This window comes from Cherax quadricarinatus, chromosome 84, assembly GCF_038502225.1.
Source record: "Cherax quadricarinatus isolate ZL_2023a chromosome 84, ASM3850222v1, whole genome shotgun sequence".
Lineage (NCBI taxonomy): Eukaryota > Metazoa > Arthropoda > Malacostraca > Decapoda > Parastacidae > Cherax > Cherax quadricarinatus.
The window spans coordinates 6,549,992-6,573,953 of NC_091375.1; the positions used below are offsets into that span (position 1 = coordinate 6,549,992).

A 23,962-nucleotide genomic window follows, 5' to 3' on the forward strand; every position below is an offset into this window, starting at 1 on the left:
GAATCATTTAATTAGAGCGTGCTTCTTGTGCGTGTTGATATTCCATATCAACAAGTTTTTGTTCATTCTCTGCTGCATTATGCTGCAGCTCCTATTTTTTTTACACAAATAGTGTACAGTCTAACAGTCCCTCTACTGTGGATTCTGTATCTCGGATATTGCGTTTTTGATCTCTTTACTGCCACCCATCTTGTTGTTAGGGGATTTTAACACCTATCATCATCTGTGGAGAGGGTCCCACTGTGACTCGTGGTGATCAGTTGGAGGCTCTTCTCGTTTCTCATCCTCTTTGTTTTAAATACAGGTGCTCCTACCCATTTTGACTCTCGAACTCAGCCTCTCTCTCGCATTGATCTTTCTATCTGTTCCTCGTCAATTGCACTTGATTACGCTTGGTCTGTTCTTCCAGATTTACACAACAGTAATCATTTTCCTATACTTCTTACTTCTACTACATATTCCCGACTGCCATATTCCATGCTTTCCGCTTGCTAGCCATTGGCAGCTGGGCCTGATGATATCCATATCAATATGCTACAACATCTGCATTCTACGGCCATTCCAGTCCTTTTACATCTTTTCAATCTTATTTGCACACGAGGGGTTCTCCCTCAACAATGGAAATCTGCCGTCGTACTATCGTTTCACAAACCAGGCAACTCGGGACTTGATACCTTTTACTATTGTCCCATTGCCCTGACCAGTGTGATCTGCATGGTGATGGATAAACAGCAGTTTTTTTGAAAAAAATGTTAGGTTTCGAAGAAGACGTTTGATTTTATTTATCTCAATTTTATTGACTAAGAATAATTGACTAATTTTCAGTTTGTAATATATTCCATCTAAACTATATAACAATTACTGATGTGTATTTATTTATATCTTAGGTGTCACACTTTCGGCATCAATCTACATGGTGGCAGTTGACCAAGAGGACACATGCTTTACTCTGACAGGAAACCACATGGCTGGGGTCTGAATCACGTGGCGGGGCTTCACTGTTCATGTCTACAGAAATATCTGTAAAATGTGATTGTGGTGATTCATCACCTTTACTATCTTGATTTGGTATGTTGTTTTTATTTTCTGCAGATGTACTTGGGAATGCTGGTGGGTTCTCAAAAGAAACATCACCTGGTAGTGGTACTGGTTCTTAATTAGTAGCTTCTATGTTTTTCACTATGGAAGCAGAGAAAAATTCTGTAAGGTGTTTTTCCTTTGCCAAAACCCCAGTACAGTGGACCCCCGCTTAACCATCACTTCCCAATGCGACCAATTATGTAAGTGTATTTATGTAAGTGCGTTTGTACGTGTATGTTTGGGGGTCTGAAATGGACTAATCTACTTCACAATATTCCTTATGGGAACAAATTCGGTCAGTACTGGCACCTGAACATACTTCTGGAATGAAAAAATATCGTTAACCGGGGGTCCACTGTATTTCTTTTGCTTAATTCTTTCCTCCTAGGAGCTATTCCTCCATGTTCCCCCCCTTTTTTTTATTCTTTCTTTATTTTAATTTTTTTCTAAAAAACAAAAAGAAAGAGTGACCTGACCATGGAGTTCCCAACCCATGAACCTGCTCCCCCTGGACCCCTTTTTGATACTGCACCCTGTTCTGGCCCTGCCTCGTTATTTGACCACTCTATGGACATTTCTCGTGCCCCTGTCCCTCCTGCTGGTGCCATTTTGATGCCTACTCCAGTTACCAGACTTTAGACTGACTCCTTCGATACATCTGACCTCCGCTCTTCTTTGACTATGCTTCCGGCTTCTCCCTCTATGGTGTGGCAAGTTTCGGATCGCCTGCCTTTCCCACATAAGACTAACTTCGGTCCCACACCTAAATGGCCAAAACAATTACCTGATGATATTACTTCGCCTCCTCCTCATTCTACTCAAAAGATTGACACATCATGCACTCCCTTTACACGTTTCAAAATACACCCTGGACTAAGTTTTAACTCTACTACTGACTTTCTCTACTGCCTATCTTTCCGACCATAGTATTGGCAAGGCACTCCATCACCATGTTGGTAGAGATGTTTCCTTTCATGTTCTCAAGAGTGGTACACACACAATCACTGTCCAGAATGTTACCCAAGCTCACGATCTCTCATTCCTTACAACTAATGATACTGTCCCTGTAACTATTGAAAAACATCATTCCCTCAATTCTTGTAGTGGTACTGTCATTCTGCATCATATCATTGTATAACAGAATTTCCAAACATGTGGCGATGACATTCTGGAACAGCTAGACCTCCAAGACCTCCCAATCCTCAAATTAGACACTTATGTCCTCCCTGCCCGCAGGCAGAGACGATACCCATGCAATGTAGCTCACTTAACTTTTGACTGCTGTGAGCATCCTTCCTCTGTATATATAGAGGGATGCCATCTACAAGTTCGAAAGGTGTTTCCTACACCTCAGCAGTGTAGCAATTGATGGTGTTTTGGTCATCCAGCAAAATATTGCAGGTCTGTCGCTGAATCCCCAGTCTGTGGTGCCGACGATCATACCAATACATCTTGTGATCTCCCTCCCTCTTGCCTTAATTGTCATGAGGCTCGCCCATCTTACTCTCGCTGGTACCAAGTTTACTTAAATGAACGTGAAATCTGTTGTCTCAAAGAGGCAGAAGACCTTCCATAGGCTATGACAGTCTTTCATCTATGCCTCCAAGGGAAATTTCCCTGCATTTCTTATTATCGAGTTACTAAACATCCCCCACTCCTCTGGGGTCCCAACTTCTGCAGCCTCCTCTGTGGTCACCCCTTCCACAGTCACCCGTCTCTTTCTTTTGCTGTCCTGGGCTCCGGGGTCTCTACCTCGGTGCCTCATTCTGTTTTTACCTCTTCCTCTTCTCACTCACAAGTTTGTGTCTACGAGACCTCGTACAACACCTACTCCTTATCGCCCTTCTCCAAAGTCCAAAAACATCCCCATTGTTAAAATCTCCTTACACTCCTCCTTCCCTTCTGCAACCTGCTCATTTTTCCTTCCCAGTTTCTGGTTCTTCACCTCTACCTGGCTCTGTTACAAGCATGGAGGTTCCTCCTCCTCCTCGTACAGTACCTTCTTCCCATCCCCTCCCAAGTTTCTTTCTCTTCTGCCCCTTCCCAGGTCGCTTTCTCTCCAGATGTCCCCTCCCAAGCTTCTCTAGTTCCCTATACCCTTTTGTCCCCCCCAATCTTTACTCACCCTCCTTCCCTCTCCAATATTAAAACACATTCATCGTCCTTGTCCTCAGAAACACTTAAAGCTATCTCAGAATGTACTGAGATTAGACCAGTGATGAACACCGATCCACCTCCTGTTCCTCCCCTTCACTCTTCTCCATCTGCACACCCTTTCTTTGCAGTGTCCTAATCCTTTGCCGCTTAAGTCTTCTGCTACCTCCACATGTGGACTTTTCTAACCCTACTAGTCTGTAGATACCTCTACCTTCAAATTTCTTGTATCTTTCTTTTCACAAATCATGGCCTATTTACAGTGGAAGATCCATGGCCTCAGAGGTAACCAGTTATCCACAGCCTCAGAGGTAACCGGGGTAAGCTCCAGATGTTGCTCTCCCAGTTTTCCCTTGTTTGTGTTTGTTTACAATAACCCAAATTATGCTCCACTGTTATCCATCCCATCTCAGGCTATGATTTCTTATATTCATTGGCTCCTCTTTCCGATAGAACCTTTAATGAAAGTGCACTTCTTATATGCACCAGTATTCCATACCATCCACTCTTTGTTTATACTTCACTGTAGCCCGTATCTACATGAATAAGTGATTTACAATCTGTTCTTTGTATCTCTCTCCTTCTCAGGCCTTATCTATCCCTGATGTTGCATTTCTGGTTTCTTCCTTACTGCCTGTTATGCAGGGTTCTGCATGACATTGTAATGTATATACAGTAGAGAAGGGTGTCATAATAGTATGAATGTTATAATTGTAAAGCTTAATTTTATAATTCATAATAGGCATTTGGGGATACTGTAAAGTGGTTACAATGTAAATTATAAAGAAATCCTGCCAGGGATTTATTTTCCAACCGTGTTTGGGGGTAAGCGTGGCTTGGAGCGAGTCATGTGTAGTCAGCATGGCCTGGAGGCTGGTGTTGGAGATGCCGTGTATTTAAGCTTAAGTTTTGTAGTAGTGTACTCCTTTTGTTTAACTAACTCAGGCCATAGGCCCTTCTATGGTTTACCTGTAGGCTCACCTAGGCTCTGAAATGGTCAAGGTGCTGTAGGTTGAATGAGGAAATAAGAAATGGGGTCGATATTGGAATAGTGAAGGCCTGGCATTACTAGGCTAAGTGTTTGTTTTCCGGGACTCTCCAGCCGTCCGCTTCTTGTTCTCCGCTATTTGGGCGTTTAGGATAGAAGATACATGAAGGTGTTTTCTAGAGTGTATATATAGTGTTATGACGGATAAATAGATATATTTTCTTAACTATGATTTTTGCATAACCCTCTGTTAACCAACCTATTGAAGTACAAATACTGGTTTAGTGCTTCCTGTTTTGACTGGGATAGCCCTGGGTGGCCTGGTTATGCCTGAGAGGTGTGTAACTTTTACCTTTGCCCTTAGACAAGGCTCCAGATCCCAGGTATCCCATATTTTTGCATAACATCAGGGCTTGTATATGGGAGAATTATAAAATTTTATGTGGTAATTCAAGTTTGCAACCTGGAAAGACAATAATCATTCTTTACTGGGATGGTTAGGGGAAGCATTCACTATAACACTCACACTAAAATAATAATTTACCTTTGTGTGCAATATTGCTGGTTTTTAGGGTGTTCTTATTAACTAATACCCTGTGAATAATTTACCTTTGTATGTAATATTGCTGGTTTTTAGGGTGTTATTAATATTTGATATTTTGTGGGAATAATTTTCCTTTGCAGGTGCAATAGCTCCATTTTTCTGCCAGAGTTTTCTTTTGTGTGAAATCCTGTTTAATTTTAGGCAGTTGCATGACAATTACTCCTGGTGAATTACTACTTCAGTGTATGTGCTTTGCTGTGTGCTTTATTATTTTATATCAGTAAGTTCTGTGGCTGACAGCAAGGTTTTGTGCTATTGTTTCCCAAAATGTCTGACACTGGTGAAAATTCTGGGGGTGACATGCCTTTGGAGGGTAACCTTGAATGAAATCCCCATGTTGGGGACCTGGATAAGGAAGTAGCACTTGTACAAATGAAATAAGCCCTAGTTGCAGAAGAAAAAGAACAGTTAAGGATTGAACGTACAAAGATCCAGGAACAGAGCGCCTTAGAGGAGCTTAGGGCTCAAGAAAAAGCTAGAGAGAGACAGCTTGCTTCTCACCCAGCCACAGACATGAGGGTCGATGTTTCTCATTTGGATAAAGCCATAAAATTTGTGCCCAAATTCCTCGGGAAAAACCCAGACCAGTTTTTCCTGTGATTTGAAAGTACAGCCAAATCCCAAGTTTGGCCGGAAAAGGAATGGGCAACATTAGCGAGAACCCAGTTAGTTGGTAAAGGGTTACAGGTAGGTAATTCTCTAGAACGGTAGTTTTACTGGCTTATCAAATGTTGCTGGAAAGGTACCGGCAGAAGTTCAGAGGATTAAAGTTTCAGGCAGGGCAGTCTTTGGTGGAATACGGTAAGGAGGTCACTTCTATATAGGTGGTGTCGCTCAAAAGGGGTGGTCGACAATTATGAGGGTGTAATTACCTTAATTTTGCTAGAGGATCTGTTGAGAAATGTTCCTCCTGACCTTAAGGCATATCTTGAGGAGAAGGATCTGGACGATTTTAATAATGCTTTGGAACTGGGTGATAGATTCTTAGCTAACCAAAAATTTGGTAGTGGTTACCACCCACCTCATAATAATATTGGTAAGTTTTCCCCACCCACCAGTAGGAATAAGAAATTTCAGAAGTTCAAGCCATGTATTTCTCAGCCTATTCTCCACCAGAGTGGGTTTAAGCCTAATTCTCCAGTATCTGCCCAGGGAACTTTTAAGTCCGCAGTCACAGGTCCAGGACTACAAGGAACAGGTGGGATGAGCCCAGTTCCCCAAAGTCAAGGGATCCAACCTAGGTCAAATGGGCAGAGGGGGCCTTTAAACATTATTACTGTACTTATAGTTTTATTCTTAATTGTAAAATATTACAAATTATGAGGTAAGTTGGTATTATGGCTAAGTGACTAAATACTAGTTTGTGAGTTTAGCAATGTAAATGCTTTTGTTTTGGCACAGTACATAGTTTCAGTATTGGAGTATCACAGGATTCATTATTTTAAGATTGAGATTAATATTTCTGTTTATGGTCAAATGAGTCAGTGAGTGTAAGTGTGAACCACCAGGTGGTATTCGTGTAGTTAGTTGACAGGGTGTATCAGGGAGATAAGATGTTTTCTAATGGTAGTTTTGAAGGTGATGAATGTGTCTGCAGTTCTAGAGTTCTCAGGTAGGGTATTCCAGATTTTAGGGCCTTTGACATACATTGAATTTTTGTAAAGGTTTAGTCGGACACGGGGAATGTCGTAGAGATGTTTGTGTCTGGTGTTATGCCTGTGGGTTCTGTCACAACTATCAAGAAAGCGTTTTAGGTCAAGGTTGATATTAGAGTTTAAGGCCCTGTAGATGTAGATTGCACAGTAGTAAGTGTGGATGTACTGAACTGGGAGTAAGTTTACGTCTATGAAGAGTGGGGGGGTGTGTTGCCAGGGATGGGATTTAGTGATTATTCTTACTGCAGCTTTTTGTTGGGTTATTATTGGCTTTAGGTGTGTTGCTGCAGTTGATCCCCAAGCACAAATAGCATAGGTGAGGTATGGATAAATAAGTGAGTGGTATAGTGTGAGAAGGGCATTTTGCGGCACGTAGTATCGTATCTTGGAGAGGATCCCAACCGTTTTGGATACTTTTTTGGTTATATGCTGGATATGGGTGCTGAAATTCAGGTTGTTGTCAAGGTATAAGCCTAGGAATTTGCCCCCATTATTTCTGGTAATTAGAGTGTTGTCAATCTTAATGTTAATTTGTGCATCTCCTGCTCTGCTACCAAACATAATATAGTAGGTTTTGTCAGTGTTAAGCGTAAGTTTATTGGCTGTCATCCAAGTCGATATTTTGATCAGCTCCTCATTCACAGTGGTGTTGAGGGTGGCAAGATTAGGGTGAGAGATGACATAAGTCGTGTCGTCAGCAAAGAGAATGGGTTTCAGGTGTTGGGATACATTTGGAAGGTCATTGATGTATATGAGGAAGAGCAGGGAACCAAGGACACTTCCCTGCGGAACTCCAGTATCAAGTGGCCGTGTTGCTGATGCTGTGTCTTTAATGGTGACATACTGATACTTATTAGTAATGTAAGATTTGAAATAAGCAAGCGCATGGCCTCTTATACCGTAATGATCAAGTTTGTGGAGTAGGATGTCATGGTCTACTGTGTCTAGTGTCATAAACAGGGCCATCTGCAGCTGTATTGCAAAGATGCGTAGAGATCAGGCAGTTGCTGGAGCTTAGATACACCAGGTACCCACACGGTAGCTAATATTGAAGCATCACCTCCAGGTTGTTAGGTAAGACACATATGCAACAGTTAGGTATCTTTATTTCGAAACGTTTCGCCTACACAGTAGGCTTCTTCAGTCGAGTACAGAAAAGTTGATAGAAGCAGAAGATACTTGAAGACGATGTAATCAGTCCATCACCCTTAAAGTTTTGAGGTGGTCAGTCCCTCAGTCTGGAGAAGAGCATTGTTCCATGATATGAAACAATATGGAGATGAAGTGACAGGATGGAGCTTTATATAGCGCCAGGAGGTGAGAAGTAGGTCACTAGGAGAGGTAAGAACTCAGATGTTGGGAGGACAGGTCCCTCTCAAATCCAGCCGTTCTCACTAGTAGAGGTTTGTCGAAGTTGATTGTAGGTCTGTACCAAGATACCCTTGTGTTGCAGTGTCTGACAGATTGAACAATAAAATGGTATAAAATACCGACAGGTTGTTAGGTAAGACACATATGCAACAGTTAGGTATCTTTATTTCGAAACGTTTCGCCTACACAGTAGGCTTCTTCAGTCGAGTACAGAAAAGTTGATAGAAGCAGAAGATACTTGAAGACGATGGATTTGAGAGGGACCTGTCCTCCCAACATCTGAGTTCTTACCTCTCCTAGTGACCTACTTCTCACCTCCTGGCGCTATATAAAGCTCCATCCTGTCACTTCATCTCCATATTGTTTCATACCATGGAACAATGCTCTTCTCCAGACTGAGGGACTGACCACCTCAAAACTTTAAGGGTGATGGACTGATTACATCGTCTTCAAGTATCTTCTGCTTCTATCAACTTTTCTGTACTCGACTGAAGAAGCCTACTGTGTAGGCGAAACGTTTCGAAATAAAGATACCTAACTGTTGCATATGTGTCTTACCTAACAACCTGTCGGTATTTTATACCATTTTATTGTTCAATCACCTCCAGGTATATCAGGTAACCCAGCAGTGTTGGACCCTCAGATGAAGGTCTTTACAGCTAAGTCCACAGTGGCCTTAGACCAAAATAAAGGTAGGGTAACAGGTGTTATGTCTTTGAGGGACACTGGTAGCACGTACACCTTGCTTCATAGGGGCATATTGCCAGTGTCAGATGACACACACACTGGGTTGGACGCTTTGCTCAGAGGAATTACTGGATTCGCTGTCAAGACTCCAGTGCACAGGTTAGGGGTGGAGTCTGCATACCAGTGTGGTTACTTAGCTGTATGTATCACAGAGGATATACCTTGTGAGGGTGTTGACTTTTAGGCAATAATGTGATGGGCTGTCTCGAAAGTGAGGAACCTCCGGTTTGGAGGGACCCAGCCTCACAGAGCTGAGAGGAAAAAGCTAGGGCTACCTTGCCCGAGTTATTTCCAGTGTATGCAGTAACCAGGAAAATGTCAAAAGAGTGCAGTCTCTCTCCTTGACTCTTCCGATCCTGGGGATGATTTGGGGTTGGGAAATCTATTCCTTGATCCTAGCCTGCATGAGGCTCAGGGTAGTGATGAACCATCCCAGGCAGGACCCTGTTTGAGTGGGGGTCTTGGAGCTTGTTACAAAAAATGCGAGTCTAAAAGCTTAGAGATCTCCAGTGAATACTAGAAAAGACTGCCCTTCTAGCATCCAGCCTGTTACTGGGCTTTCGTAACAATTAGTCAGTATCCTTGTCCAATTATCCATTAGAATTCAGTATGATTCAATAGTGCTTCAGGATTACAACTGGTAGGCTACTAACTAGAGAAATTAAAATTTAATAAATTTATTAAGTCTAGAGGTATATTATCAAATTAAATTAAATTAATCACAGTAATCAACAAAATAAGAATAATCACTTCTCTCGTATACAATAGTATTGTGCTGAAAGCACATATCACGTTTATAATTCTTACGTACCGTCTGGTACATTAACATTTAATAAGATATTACAAATATGTACAAGTAAGTTTGTGTGTATGTGTGTAAGTGCTCTAAGTAGTTTGCTATGTCTCACGACTCGACTAGACTTAAACAAGTGACTGACAGTCCTCACATTAACTTCTTGACCAACTGGCAATCAGAACAGTCTGCTTGAACAATAAAAAGAATGCTAAGCCCAATAGCAATATAACAAGCAACTGCGACACAATCAGGATCAAGGAGATAATATAATGACACTAAGTAGGGACCATCAGCAGATCCTCCACAAAAGTCATAAAACTCCCATAATGCTGAATCTAAGTTCAGCATAAGAAAATCCCCAACTGTGATAATACACAGATACCAGTACAAGTTAAGTCAGAAGCTACAGCTCAGGACCTGAGTTACTCAGTTTGTCTTAGCGACACACAACCTCAGTACAACGTCGAAAATCACTAAGTCTATACAATGTTCTGTGAACAGAGTCTCCAGAACTAACAAGAATAATGAGACAGACGATCTGTCCAACCACCAAAAGTCTAGATCAGACTGAATACTTCAGGCGAGGTGAGGACACCCCCCCCTCGATCACGTGATAGCTCCGTGGACAGCTGCAGCTCAGAAACAGAAGCCGGCAGTCTAATGAGCCACAAGCGATAATTACAGTAGTTAGACAATCAAGACTTGAACTGAGCACATATGTTAAATCCTACCTAATAAAAGGAAGCTAAGTCAAATAATATAAAGCAATACATTTACGATTTAGCTATTATTGCAAATACAAGCAATATAAAATTATATGAAAAGGTAATAATTATATGTATATACATATTAATCATTGCAACCCATTCAGGGGTTGCAACAGAGCTGGTATAGGGAGGGGCGACTCCTACTTGAGAGCAGGTGATCGAGGCCCAGGGGTGTAATGACACCCTGAAAGCTATTCGATCATCTGCTGTTACCGAGGAAGAGGCCTCTCAACTGTTTCTTTTTTGCATATAACATTTGGATGCGAAAGACCCTATCGGATACGACATCTAATGATGGATCAAGGGAGGCACTCTACCAAGTGGTGGTGCCAGAACCATTTAGGTATCAGGTTTTGTGTTTGGCCCACGATGTTCCTATGGGAGGACATTTAGGTGTTAAAAAGACTATGGGCAAGATTTCCAAACGTTTTTACTGGCCCCAGGTATGAAACGGTGGGTAAGTATGTAGAATCATGCCCAGTTTGCCAAAGGATAGGAAAACCTAATCAGGGAATTAAACCTGCCCCTTTTAGCAGGCTGGTGGTGGAGTGTGTGGGGGCCACTACCCAGGACCAAGATGGGAAACCAGTACTTATTTATTATTGTTTGTTCGTCTACCAGGTTTCCGGAGGCCATTCCACTACGTAAAATTGTAAAATTACAACACGCATGGTTGTGAGAGCATTGGTGAAATTTTTTACACAGGTCAGGATCCCTAAGGAAATTCAAACAGATCAGGGGTCAGATTTTAAACCTAAACATTTTTGCACAGTTCTGGGAGAGTTTAATATTAAAATGACAACCTCCACCACCTATCACCCAGAGAGTCAAGGGGTTGTGGAGCAGTTTCACCAGTCTCTCAAGACTATGCTGAGTGCTTATTGCACCCAGTACTGGAAAGACTGGGATGAGGGTATCCCCCTCCTTTTATTTGCCATGTGGGACAGCACTCAGGACTCATTACGCTATAGTCCCTTTGAGCTGATCTATGGTCACCAGGTAAGGGGGCCACTGACAACTTTGAGGGATCACTGGCTTGGTGAGGCTTCCCCCCTCGGAGGATTTTCTCGCTTTCAGAGACCGTTTGGCTCACATGAAATGTCTGGTGGCTGAGAACCTGCACAACAGTCAGACTAAGATGAGACTATTTGACCACAAGGCAGTGCCCTGTACCTTTACAGTGAGAGAGGTGGTACTATCATTGGAGCCAGTGCCTGGTAACGCTTTAAAAGCAAAGTACAATGGGCTGTACAAGGTGGTGGAAAAGGTCACTGATCAAAATTACAAGATTCACACACCTGGGCGTCGGAAGTCTGAATGTGTGGTGCATATAAACACTGAAAAGGTACCACCAAAGAGGTGTGGCGTGTGTTAAAACAGTAGGTGACCCAGGGGTGGACATTGATGTGCAGGGAGCCACAGATGTTCACCTTAGTAACAGGGCATTGTTAAAAGACCCTTCACAATGTATGTTAGGTCTTGGTAAGGAAAGGGTTGCTGAGATGGTTCAGCTTCTCTGGAATTTTGAGGATTTGTTTGGGGATATCCCTCATGTAAGCAAGCTAAAGCCCCATGATATACATGTAAGGGAAGCTGAACCAATTCGGCAGGTCCCTTACAGAATGAACCCACAAAAGAGAAAAAGTATGGAGAAGGTGGTGAAATTTCTACATGACAATGATTTGATAATACCAAGTGAGAGTGAGTGGGCATCCCCCTGTCTGATGGTTCCCAAACCAGATGGCACCATGAGGATGTGCACTGACTACCGTAAGGGTAATTTAATAACTAAGGCTGATTGTTTATCTCTTCCTAGAATGGATGATGTCACTGAAGCAGTGGGGGGGGGGGAGCTAAATGTGTAAGTTAGACCTGTTGAAGGGTTATTACCAGATACCTTTAACCCCACGTGCCAGTGACATCTCTGCTTTTGTAATGCCAGATGAGCTTTTTCAGTACAAGGTTTGTCCCTTTGGGCTTCGTAATGCACCCTCCTGTTTTCAACACAGAATTCAGGAAGTTATATGTGGCCTAAGTGGTGTGATGACCTGGTTATTTTTAGCGGCTGTTGGACAGAGCATGTGAGGCATCTGAGAGAGCTTTTCTCTAGGCTTGCTGGTGCTCAGCTCACAGTTAATTTGGCAAAGAGTGTTTTCAGACAAGCCCAGGTAACTTTTCTAGGACATGTTATTGGCCAGGGAAAGTGGCCCCAGTGAATGCCAAGGTGGAGGCTATAGACAGTTACCCTGTACCAAAGAACCGAAAAGAGGTTATGCGTTTTGTGGGCATCGTAACATTTTCTATAAAGTTCTGCCCAAATTCCCCTCAAGGAAGGTTCCTTGATGTTAGTGAGGGGCTCTTGATTTAGGGAATTGGATCTGTGCTCCAGTTTCCCGAATTAAGCCTGAATGACTTCCACATCCCCCCAGGTGCTGTATAATCCTCTGGGTTTAGCTTTTCCCCCTTGATTATAATAATAATCTACCCAAATTTGTCAAAGGTGATCTCCCCACTCACTGATCTGACTACCCCCAAGCATACATTTGTGTGGGATATGTTGTCAGAGGGCATTTGAACGTGCAAAAGCTCTGCTTACTAGTGCTCCTGTGCTGGCTAGTCCTAATTTCACATTGCTGTTTTCTCTACAAGTAGATGCCAATGACACTGGTGTTGGGGCTGTATTACTGCAGGAAGTAGAGGGACAATTATTGCCAATCAGCTACTTTTCGACAAAACTCAAAAAGCATCAACAACACTATGCCACCATAGAAAAGGAGGTTCTTGCCTTAGTGTTGGCAGTGCAACATTTTGAGGTGTATATATCATCATCAGTTCACCCTATAACTGTGTATAGTGACCATAATCCTTTGTTTCATTCACTTAATGAGGAACCATAATCAGAGACTTACAAGGTGGGCCTTGTTTCTCCAACCTCTTAATCTTGTGATTCATTATGTGAAGGGAGCAGAGAATGTGGTTGCTGACACCTTGTCTCATGTTTAAAGTAAATGATGTGTATAGATCACTTATCTATTCTTGTTTTGCAGCGATCTGCGGAAACGAGTAGATGGAACCCTGGACCACCCAACGGAGAAGGGCAGGTTGAGCTGGAGCTGGAGGTATCAAGATTCCCTAGTGTGTGTGTGTTTTAGTGGCAGTCACATCAAGTGTCATGCCTAGGTAAGGTATGCTACGTTTTTTTAGGTGTTGGCTGGGATGCCTCACCTCTGTTTTATGTTGGTATAGGGACTGCTGGACCTTAAGTTTTAGTGAATGTGGGGCTGGTGGTGATGCCCTCCACATTTTGGGTCATGTTTCTTGATCTGACGTGTTTTGGCTCACTAGGACTTTTTTTTTATCACTGCTGGGGTGACTCCAGGGTCCATGGAATGACATGTAGGCGTCGTCCTGGGAGGTCCACCTTTTGGGGGTCGTCAGTGATGGCTCCAGGGTTTTATGGCCACAGTCCCACCAATGTGATTTATGTGACTGTCCACCCGTTTTTTTTGGGGGGGCTGATATTTTTCCCCCTCCTGTGCTCTCCTGATTCTCGCAGAGGTGTGTCATGGGGAGCCAATTTTGCTTACTAAAGATTGTTGTGAGATGGGAACCATAATGTGATGTTGCTTTTTAAGTAGAATTTAACATGTAAAATCTGTTTTTTTGAACTTCTCCTAGAAAATGTACTTTTTTTTTTTTTTTTTTTGCACATATAGTTTGGTCTATCTTGCAATATACAGAGCTTTGGTGTTACTTCATAAAACAGCACTTCTCAGGGCACTTGATATAATTTAGGTAAAATGCATCAACACCAGTGCCTGGCCAGCGCTGTGTTGTGATGGTGCCTTTTCCTAACACAATTGTCTAAGAGCTTCCTAACACAATTGTCTAAGAGCATGACTGTGGGCTCGTTTGGCATAGAACTTGATCACTTTTATGTTTGGCGAGTTTCACATGTCTGCAGTCTAGTACCTCAGTTTGTTAATATTGCATATTTGAAGTACCAAAAGACTGTGATTGTATGGTGGTCATTCCCAGTTATCATTTTGCCCATTGCCTTAGACCTTAGTGTAGGATTTATTTTTTTTTTCCTTTTGCCTAGCAGTGTCCGTAGGGACCCTGCTAGCAGTGCAAGACGTATGGTCTAGGGATGTTATGCAGGGTTCTGCATGACATTGCAATGTACATACAGTAGAGAAGGGTGTAATAATAGTATGAATGTTATAATTGTAAAGCTTAATTTTATAATTCATAATGTGCATTTTGGGGTACTGTAAAGTGATTACAATGTGAATTATAAAGAATTATTTTCCAACTGTGTTTGGGGGTGAGCGGATAAGCGTGGCTTGGAGTGAGTCATGTGTGGTCAGCATGGCCTGGAGGCTGGCGTTGGCGATGCTGTGTATTTAAGCTAAGTTTTGTAGTGGTGTACTCCTTTTGTTTAGCTAACTCAGGCAGTAGGCTCTTCTATGGTTTACCTGTAGGCTCACCTAGGCTCTGAAATGGTCAGGGTGCTGTGGGTTGAGTGAGGAAATAAGAAATGGGGTCAGTATTGGAGTAGTGAAGGCCTGGCATTGCTAGGCTGTTTGTTTTCCTGGACTCTCCAGCTGTCCGCTTCTTGTTCTCCGCTATTTGGGCGTTTAGGATAGAAGATACATAAAGGTGTTTTCTAGAGTGTGTATATAGTTTTATGACGAATAAATAGATATATTTTCCTAACTCTGGTGGCCTGGTGGTTAACACTCTCGCTTCACACGGCGAGGGCCTGGGTTCGATTCCCACCCAGAGTAGAAACATTGGGCGTGTTTCTTTCCACCTGTTGTCTATGTTCCCCATCAGTAAAATGGGTACCTGGATGTTAGTCGACTGGTGTGGGTCGCATCCTGGGACACTGACCTAATTTGCCCGAGATGCTCAGCATAACAAGTGGCTTTCTATGTAGTAATATGTCATTGTTGTCAGCTAGGACTGTATACCATGTACATGTACTTGTAGTAAATAAAGATTATTATTATTATTATTATTATTAACTAGGATTTTTGCCTAACCCCCTGTTAACCAACCCATTGAAGTACAAATGCTGGTTTAGTGCTTTCTGTTTTGACTGGGATAGCCCTGGGTGGCCTGGTTATGCCTGAGAGGTGTGTAACTTTTACCTTTGCCCTTAGGCAAGGCTCTAGACCCCAAATATCCCACATTTTTGCATAACACTGCCACCACTTCTGTTACTTGGCAATTTTAATGCCCACCATTTTCTTTGGGGGGGGGGGTCACACTGTGACTCCTGCAGCATTCAGTGGGAGGCTTTTCTCGATTCTCTCCCCCTCCATGTTTTAAATATAGGTTCTCCCACCCTCTATAATCCTAGTACTCATTCTCTCTCTTGCATCAATCTCTCGGTTTACTCTTCCTACTGCACTAGACTTCACCTGGTCTGTCCTCCCAGACTTGCATGACAGCAATCATTTTTCACTCCTCCTTCATTCACCATCTCTTCATAGCTCACACTGGCAATTTGATTGAGCAAATTTGGACCTTTACTCGCAACTAACTGCTTTTAGTGAGATTCCTTTTTTGTCCTCCATTGATGAACTTTTACACCTCTTCTCGACCTAAGTTTTAACCGCAGCTTCTCATTCTATACCTGAAACCTCGGGCAGGCATTCTCAGAAGTGCATGCCTTGGTGGTCTCCTGCTTGTGCTCAGACAGTACATTTGAAATGCACTGCATGGGGCAGGTACTGGTACAATAGAACCACAGAGAGACTTCTTAATTTTAAGCAAAAGTGAGTGGTTGCTAGCCATGTCATCTGTGACACTAAACGCACTTGCTGGCGATATTGTTTCCACCATCACCTCTTGTGTCCTCTTTGAGTGCAGTCTGGGAAAAAGTCCGGAAACTGAGTGGTAAATACTCTCCCAACCCCGGCTCCTGTTCTGCGAGTTGCTGGTGTTGATATAGGAAACCCTCTTGATGTTGCCACTGAAACTGGTAATCATCTGGTACGTATTTCTCGGGCTCCATCTATGCCCTTCGTTTCTTTCCTCAAAGTCTGCCAAAGAGTTAGAGCCCTTAGAAGATTCTTATAGTGTGCCTTTTACACTTCAGATGTTACAACATTTACATCAGTCAGCCCTTGCAGTCCTCTTATGACTTTAATTTTATTTGGTCACAAGGAGTTCTTCCGAAGCTGTGGAAATCTGTCAGTTCTCCTTTTCTGCAAACTGAGTACTACAGGGCATGATGCCTCCCACTATCGTCCCATTGCTCTTACCAGTGCAGCTTGCAGGGTGACAGAACGTTTGATGTGGTATTTAGAGAGAGAAAACAGTCTTTCCACTGGTCAATATGGCTTTCGTAAGGGTTGTTTTACCAGTGACCCCTTACCACGTTTGGATACGTATGTTCCTACTTGGATACGTATGTTCCTAATGCCTTTGCGAATAATCACTCAGTTATTGCCATGTATTTTTTGACCTTGAGAAGGCATATGACACAACTTTGAGGTATAATATTTTGGCCCAAGCCCACTCCTTAGGCCTCCGAGGCAATATACCATCCATCCTTAAGAACTTCCTAACTGAAAGACATTTCTGTGTCCAGGTAAATAATATGCTTTCCCCAGACTTTGTCCAAGCTGAAGGTGTCCCCCAGGGATGCATTCTGAGCACAACACTTTTTCTCCTTGCTATAAATGATTTGGCCTCTATTCTTCCATCCAATATTTGACCATCCTTCTGTCGATGACTTCGCTATAGCTTGTGCAGGCACTGACTGTCACCTCATTGCAGTTTCTCTACAGTATGCATCAACCGTGTTTCCAATTGGGCCACCACGCATGGCTTTAAATTTTCCAGTACTAAAACTCCCCAAATTACTTTCACTAGATGTTCTGTCATCTCGGTTCATCCATTGTATCTCTATGGTTCGTGTATCCCAGGACATGATAGTCGGGTTTCTAGGCCTTCTGTTTGACTGTAGGTTATCCTGGAAACCTCACATTACCTTTGTGAAGGCAACTTGTCATAGCCGGCTGAACCTTCTTAAAACCTTCACTCATCTTTCATGGGGGCTGATCATAGAACCCTCCTTTGCCTACACTCAGCCCTAATTTTATTGAAACGCGATTTTGGTGACCAGATCTGTTTGGCGGCCTCCCCTGCTACTCTCTCTAGCCTTAATCCCATCCATCACCAGGGATTGTTTATGCCTCAGTGCTTTTTGTTCTTCACTGATTGAAAGCCTCTATGCAGAAGCAAATATTCCATCCTTGTCCGATCGCCATGATGCTCATTGCCTTCACTATTACGTTCGCTCTCATGACCTCCGCAATCCTTCCATATATAGGATTGTCACTGATGTTAGTAGACATTCTTTATTTGTTCGTTGCCCCGTTTACTCCGTCCCTTTTCTGTTTGCCTACATTCGCTCGTCTTCCCTTCAGTTACCACCTTTCTATGTTCATGTAGAATCTTGCTTTTCCCCACCCCTTTGGGAAGTTTCAGCTGTTCGTGTCTGTTCTTTCTCACTGTCATGCATGAAAACCCAACTGCCTATGGTGGCTTCCCACTCTCTTGACCACTTCCACTTTCATTCTCATGCCATCGCAGTGTACATCGATGGTTCTAAGTCTTCTGACAGCATCAGATTTGCAGCATTGTTTCCGGACAGTGTTGTGCAAGGGCATTTATTATCCTTGGCTATCATTTTTACGGCAGAATTGTATGCCATTCTTGTAGCACTTATCTGTATTGCATCTATGCCTGTCACCATTTGTAGTCACTTCAGACTCCCTTAGTGCTTTACAGGCTGTACAAAAATTTGATACACCACACCCCCTAGTTCTTCATATCCAGCTTTGGTTATGCTGTATTTCTACCAAGCACAAAGATATTGTTTTTGTTAGGTCCCTGTTTATGTTGATGTACAGGGCAATGAACAGGCAGAGACTGCTGCACTGTCAGCAGTACATGACCTCCTGGTTTCATATAGAGGTGTTCCATTCATGGACTATTTTGCTGTAATTGCTACCCACCTTCACACCCGTTGGCAACAATGTTGGTCTGATCTGCCCTATAACAAACTTCATTCTATTAAATAGAGTATATGTTTCTGGCTGTCTTGTCATCAATGTCCAGGTTGGGAGATTACTCTCTCCCAACTTTGCATCGGCCACACTCATCTTATTCATGGGTATCTCATGGAGAGGTGCCCTGTTCCTCTATGAGAATTGTCAGGCTCCAGTATCTGTTAGCTACATTCTATCAATGAGCATGCAGAATTTGCCTCCATCATCGTCTCTGCTCTGCTGCCCTTTCTTTACCTTTCCTTCTTGCTGATGGACCCTCCTTTAATCTGGACTCTCTCATTGACTTTTTGACAGCAACTGATTTACTCCACAAACTCTGATGATACCCCTAGCACTCCCCTCAGTTCTTCCTACCTCAATCTCTTGCTACCCTCTACCCCTGCACTATCCCACTCTACTTAATAACCTAATAATCATCCCTCTCCCTCTTGCTACCCAATACCCTAACATCCTTCCCTGCCCTGCAGTGCTGTATAACCCTTGTGGTTTAGTGCTTCTTTATTATAATAATTCATTTTAGTTCATTTCTAATCTGTAATTCAATTCAATTTCCATGTTGAGGGCCCCCCAAACCTAAAGTACCACAGGCTTCCCAAGGTATAAATCAGTTCCTGGCTCACAAGACCCCATGTCTAGCTCTTATACAATTTCATATGGACTACGTTTGCTCTTCAAGGTACTCTGCCTTGACAAAAAACTGAAAGATAGACTACAAATAACCCAAAAGAAAACGGTATGATTCATCCTGGACCTGGATCCAGGAGAGCATGTAGGCCAGGATGAATTACAATTTGATATGTTGAAGACAGAGTAAAACAAAAGTTAAATCAAGTTTATAAAACTGCTTCCAGTGTCCAGAATATCTTTTTGCAAATTTTGTCAAGGCTGGGAACCAAAGCAATCATAATACTTGGGGGAGAGAGCACAACTTTGGCAAAATAATCTCCCCTCATGTAGAGTACTAGTGGTACAATAATCTCCCCTCATGTAGAGTGCTAGTGGTGTCAGTAGTGTGTCACTGATTACTTGATTACTTGTGTAGTATACTTAGATAATCCCAGCTATGTTATAGATTCACTCTCTGGCTAGTGTGACATCACGAGCCACTCGCATGTCAGTGGCTAGCCAGAGGTATCCCTCTCACTTACACCCTAGGCATAGACTCGACATAGAGAAAAGACTCATATGACTCCAAACCAACCATTGAGTATATTCCTTACTCCAATATCTCCTTAAGAACCCACACGACAATTGGTGTGCAGCAGTGGTTGCATAATTTTGACGACTACACAGATTTACGAAGATCAGTTGTTGACTATACAGTCTGGCATTGTGTGACCGCGCGTTGAGAGGCCAATGAAGATGATGCTACCTACCCACCCCATGCTAAGCCAAGCCAGCATCCTCCAGCATCTACACAATTTTCTGGTCAGTTTTGTGCATTTTCTGCTTATTTGCTTTAACTTTCGAGAAACTGATCCGGGTTTTACAAATTAAGCCAGACCAATTAGCCAGTCTGTGGGGGAGAGCCCTAAGCCACCCAGTCCACCTAAGCCCTAAGACACCCTAGCCTGCTGTGTGCATAGTTACCAGGATTTAAGTTATCCTTACCAAGCCAGTGTTGACGGCTTAAGCCTGCAAGACAACCTAGCTGAGAGTGCAAGAAGTAAGCCAAGCAAGTTCCTCCTTGCAGCAATTGTCTCCAGTACCACTCACCAGTCAGACGCTGGTCAGTGAAAAATACCATCCCTGTGGTCTTTTGTGGCTTCCTGTGCTCCAGTTCCCCGAATTAAGCTTGAATGCCTTCCACATCCTCCCCTAGGCGCTGTATAATCCTCCGGGTTTAGCGCTTCCCCCTTGATTATAATAATAATTTTGTGGCTTACTAAGCCACCCGGCTTAAATCACATGACTTTGTACTGGGAAGTGCCACGCTCCTGAGATGCCTGGTCAGCCAGTCCACTGGTCTCCGCCCACACAACGCCACCACCATTAACCACGTGGACCATTTCACCACCCATATATCGGCCCTAGCATCTTATTTTATGGTTCGCATAGCGAGTCAAGACTCGAGTGTTTCTTCGTACCTGTGCACCACCGTTAAAAGCCTAGTTGTGTGAGTTCATTGGATAAACGCAAATTCTTCGAGAGACAAGTGTGGGACGCCATCCCAGACAGCCACCTTTTCCCATACCACCCTTCTCTACCTCAACCTCCACCTGTTGACACTACAGAATTTAATCGAGAGACATTTACGTGTGCTGTGGCAATTTTTATATATAAAAATATAAGTGATTATTGTGTTGTTCAGAGAGACTTGTGTTGTAATGTGAATTTTTGTTTTACATTTGTGTTCCACGTGACTCGTTAATGTGCAATAATTCCAGTGTCGTGCTATTGCTCGTTTCTGTGCCTATTTTTGTGTTCTGTAGATAATTGTTAGTGTCCCATTCTTTCCACCTGAAGTAAGTACCATTTTCTCTGTACATATTTATTACTTATCTGTTGTGTGCACCATATTTTTTTTTTTAAATTTCCCAGTCATTCACTCCCTGTGAACTGTTACATGTTTTCCTTCATTTTTATTTCCTTAAGTGTTGTTCTATATATCTTATTTCATTATCGTGTATCATATTAATTTATACTTGTGCCTTACATTATTTTCCCTGCATTTTCCCTTGTGTTTCTGCTAATTCTGTGAGTTAATTCCTTCTCTATTCTTTCCTCAGTGTGCTAAGTTTCCCATTTTGATTTGTGTGTACCATTCTTTGGGTTAATTATTTTTATATATCCTGTGTCTTACCTATTTTAATTTTTGCAGACTGTAGTAAAATTTTCTTGTGTGCCAGCAAGATTCAATTTCATTTTTGTTTGTAAGATCTAATGCAAGAACAATTGAAACAATAGTAAGTGATCGCTAGATGTTTTCTGTGTTCCTGCAACTCTGTGTTAAAATTTCCAGCTTTGTATCTTGTCATTTTTATTCATATTATTGATAATACTTCGAACAAATTCACTCAGTGTGCATATTTAAAGTAAAAGTGTCATTATTGCTCTGTTTTAAGTAAACTATCTTACCTAATTTCAAATTAAGTTAGTTTTTTTTTTTAGTTAGTGTTCACACCAGTCATTTCTTAATATTTTTGTTATTCTTCTAAACTATATTATCTTTGTGTGCATTTTTTATTGACTGATTCTGAGAAGGAAGTGAAATTTGTTCTGCAGTGACCAATTTTATCTTTCGTAAATTTTCATAGTGTTATTTTGTGCTCTATTTTGTTCGGTAATTATTTTTTAGTGGTAAGTTATAATTCAGTGCAATATCCTCAGTTATTACAGTATATTCCATTAGTTGTTATAATTGTATATTAATTTTTTTTGTCATTAGAAAATTTGTTGCCAGCCTATTGCCATTTACATAGTTTAGTAATTTTATTTTATAATTTTTGCATCGATTTACAATTTTACTATCAAATTTCCTTATTGAATTGAGAGTAAAGAAAGCTCACTTTTGCAATTATTTCAGATTACAGTAATATATCCTATTCTTGCAGTTTCACAGTATTTCCTCGTCTGCCATGTAAATTTTAGTGAGTTTTCCTTTCTCAGTTCAGTGTGTCTCATAAAATTTTATTTACGCAGAATTAGTTAAGCATCTTTAATTTCACTTAAGCTAAATTGTGTCATATACTTTATCATTACTCTTGCTCCCATTGCCGTTATGTAAATTCTCTATTGTTCCAATACCGACTGACAGACCACAACAAACACCGAGACAATAGCTCGTGACCCTCTTGATGCCTTGCCCATATTCATTGGCAATGTGAATAATCTTGAAGTGTGGTTTACTGCCGCTCGTTCCAGAGCTAAAGTCCGGGTGGAAGGTCCTTGCACTAGAAAGTCTTGTTCGATCACCAGCTGCTGTGAATGTCACTAACCTTCTCCAAATGAGTGACTTGGAGAATCTTGCTCCGTGATCAGAGTACGAGAATTTGCTTCGTTCTTTTCTTGTACCAGTGAGTGTGTGTGATCCTATATTGTCCTTAGGGAACTAGTGAGTGCAACACCTATGCCAGATGAATGATTGGGTCACTTTGCAATTCGATTAGATAAACTTTTGCCATTATTCGTTAAAGCAGTACAATCTTCAGATTTTATACCTGACGAGGATAAAAGATCCACCGCTATATTGGCAGCTTTTGGAGCCATCAAGAAGTTAATGCCTCCTGCTTCCTTGTGTGCTTATACCTTCAACCTTCCATCTGTAAATATGGAACCGCTTGCAGCCCTTATTCACGTACATGCCTTGTGTCCCCAAGGTACTTTTCCGTGTATCAAACCTACATTGTCTACTATGAATCATCCAGCACCACCCCTTGTTTGTGTAACAGTGAAAGGTCCTGATAGAAACCAATCACATCAGTCGCCCAAGGCTAGTGTAACGAGTTATCCTCATAGTGCTCCCAGTGAATTAAGGAACAATAGCAAGAGAACGTGTTATAACTGTGGTTACCGAGGTCATATTGCAGTTAATTGTCCAGATAGTCAACCTAAGAATCATCGTACTGATGAAGACTTCCAGTCAGACCTGCCGTACTGTACTTATCACAGAATATATCGACATAATACGTCCGAGTGCAATGCTCTCTATAATAGTAGATGCTCTAGACCCTTTAATAGTCATTACTACCACAGAACCAGGAGAAGAACTAGAAGTCAGGGTTCTCAGAATAACCAGAACCAATCTCGTTCTTCAAATTCAGGGGAATCCGAGCGCCCCAGTCAAACCATCCTGTGGTGATGGTAAGTGATAATGAGTACTCCATCCCTGTTCAAAATTCCTTCTGTGCCCTATGTGGTCTCGAGGAAGAATCTCGTTGATGATGTTGCTTCAAATGTTGTCGATGAAGATAATTTTGGGGATGAAGTGGAAGATACCTTCTCTGATGACCACCCTCCTTGTTTGCATATTCATTCCAATGCAACAATAGGTCCCTTAGTACAAGCATCTGTTCTAACCACACCCATTCATAAGTTCATAGACTGGTGTGGAAGTAAACATTGTCAGGTCTAGTTTGTTCAAGGAAAAGCAATTGCATCATGTCCTTCTAGCAGAACGAACTCGTGTATCCTCCTTTAGTGGTGTGTCTGGCTCTAGCCTCTGTGTCCGAGGAAAGACGTCCCTCACCTTTTCCTTCCCTGGTGATTTTCTACTGGGATTTGCATATATGAAACACTTGAGAACCGAGCTTGACCCTTACAGATGGCATGTCCAAATTGAAGACTTGATCATACCATTTTGGGGATAACAGCTTGGATCAGAGATCTGCCATGCTGCTGCAGAGTATGAAGTTTTTATTTAGTCCTTGCAGGGCAGTGCATTTTCTAGTAGCATAGCCAAGCGATCAGACACTGGTAATCCTGTCACTTCTGTGTTCCACCTGCAACTTCAGGCATGCAAGATAGTGTTCATTTACTATGGGAGTCGGAGGTACCCAGACAACCTTGAGTGCTGAGCCTATCTCTGCAATGATTATGAGTTCAAGTGGTAGTTCCTCCATAAGGGATGCCTTGTCGGAAAACAATTACTTGAAACTAGTAATGCCATCTCTTGTTGATGTCACAGGTCATCTGCAGAAAGATGTCTGTCACAGCTAGTGCACGTGTTGTTGTCCCATGTGTTCCAGATGGTGATTACGTCCTAGTTGAC

General features: G+C 42.2%; 1 long non-coding RNA gene across 3 annotated transcripts in view; it reads left to right on the forward strand.

The window, feature by feature from the left end:
- Positions 1–23,962, forward strand: part of LOC128704230 (uncharacterized) — a 46,298-nt gene that overhangs the window by 16,494 nt on the left and 5,842 nt on the right. For all 3 annotated transcript variants that reach the window (XR_011394356.1, XR_011394355.1, XR_011394357.1), the window contains exons 6-7: positions 888–1,068; positions 13,210–13,342. This is a non-coding gene — a long non-coding RNA (uncharacterized lncRNA). The remainder of the gene's footprint in view (positions 1–887; positions 1,069–13,209; positions 13,343–23,962) is intronic.